At 39.1% G+C, this 1,555-nt stretch overlaps 1 long non-coding RNA gene across 1 annotated transcript in view; it reads right to left on the bottom strand.

Annotated features, from left to right (window-relative positions):
• Positions 1 to 1,276, bottom strand: part of LOC108295504 — a 13,200-nt gene extending 11,924 nt beyond the window's left edge. Inside the window, exon 1 of the long non-coding RNA XR_005198196.1 lies at positions 1,252 to 1,276. This is a non-coding gene — a long non-coding RNA (uncharacterized LOC108295504). The remainder of the gene's footprint in view (positions 1 to 1,251) is intronic.
• Positions 1,277 to 1,555: the final 279 nt, after the last annotated feature.

Genomic DNA, 1,555 nt, shown 5'->3' with positions numbered 1-1,555 from the left:
TAGGCCCATCTGTGCAATTCCTTGTAAAATCCAGTTTTAGCAAAAGAACTCTGCTAAGTCAGTTTCACCAGAACCCCCATATTCAATAATCTGATCATCCTTGATATCTGATCAGGTTCTTTGTCTTCCACTCTCCCCCAGGTGATGTCTGAACAAGCTAGCCTGTCTTCAGCAAGAATCCTGCTGGGTTGATTTAGCCAGAATCCCCTTTAGCCTTGATATTTCCTCCTAGCAATTTTCCAACCACGGACCCCCACCCTGCTCCTTGGTTATAAATTCCCACTTGCCCAGGCTGTATTGGAAGTTAAGTCCAATCTCTCTCCTCTACTGTAAGACACCATTACAGTCATCCCTATACCTATCTTGATGGTTCTGAATAAATTCTTCTTTACTGTGCTTCAAAAAATATCATTGAATAATTTTTCTTTAATAGTAGTTAGTTGGCCAGGCATGGTGGCTCACACCTGTAATCCTAGCACTTTGGGAGGCCAAGGCAGGTGGATCATGAGGTCAGAAGTTCAAGACCAGCTTGGCCAATATGGTGAAACCCTGTCTCTACTAAAAATACAAAAATTAGCTGGGTGTGATGGCAGGCACCTGTAGTCTCAGGTACTTGGGAAGTTGAGGCAGGAGAATTGCTTGAACCTGGGAGACAGGGGTTGCAGTGAGCCAAGACTGCTCCGTTGTACTCCAGCCTGGGTTACAGAGTAAGACTCCATCTCAAAAAAAAAAAAAAAAAGAAAGAAAGAAAAGTAGTCAGCTATGACTGTGAGTGCCAATCTGCTCCACCCTCAAATTTCTTTTTGGTCTTAAGCTACCATAAACAAATAAACAGCAATAAAAAGATTAGACTTTTTCTGCACCATGGTCTTTTCGGGTCACTGAAGGCAGTATATTTAAACACAGATCCCTAGGGGCTTCTAAGTTAGGAAACATTCATAGGTGAATGTGAAGAAAATATAATACAAATAAATAAGACTGCAAAAATTTATGTGGAAATTTTAAAATGTGGTTCTGTCTTAGGAAATCAAGTGCAGCTTGTAAAAAATGAAAGAAACCATACATTAACAAGGATGCACCTATCATCACTTCTATACACATACTTTGTTCTAAAAAGCGAAAATGTAACAACTACCCCATGTTGATTGAGAAGTGGCATTACATTTTCACTAGGAACCAGACAAATCTTACACTTGCTCAAATTTAGATCTAAAGAAAAGTATAAGCTTAGCTCCTTTCTTATGAGCTCACCTGCAACTTTTTCCCTGGGTAGGCTGTAATGAATGACATCTTTAATTAGAAACCTGAAGTGTTCAATATTTGCATAGAGGGTCAGTCCCATCCATTTCACCTCTTATTTTTAGACTCCATGTTCTAATTGTAATTATTGCTCTTCCAGGACCTTAGCTGAACTGACTCAGCTAGGAAAAACTGTTCCAGGCAATCCTCTTAGATAATTCACTGAAGCAACTTGAAAACAATGACAAATTAATATATCCATAATTTTGTAAAGTCTTGTCATGGGTCTTCTTCTCTGATGTTAATTCTATAGAAC

Source organism: Cebus imitator, unplaced genomic scaffold (assembly GCF_001604975.1).
Source record: "Cebus imitator isolate Cc_AM_T3 unplaced genomic scaffold, Cebus_imitator-1.0 Scaffold642, whole genome shotgun sequence".
Taxonomy (NCBI): domain Eukaryota; kingdom Metazoa; phylum Chordata; class Mammalia; order Primates; family Cebidae; genus Cebus; species Cebus imitator.
Note: the sequence above shows the minus strand (reverse complement) of the source record. Positions and strands in the feature narration are given on the sequence as shown.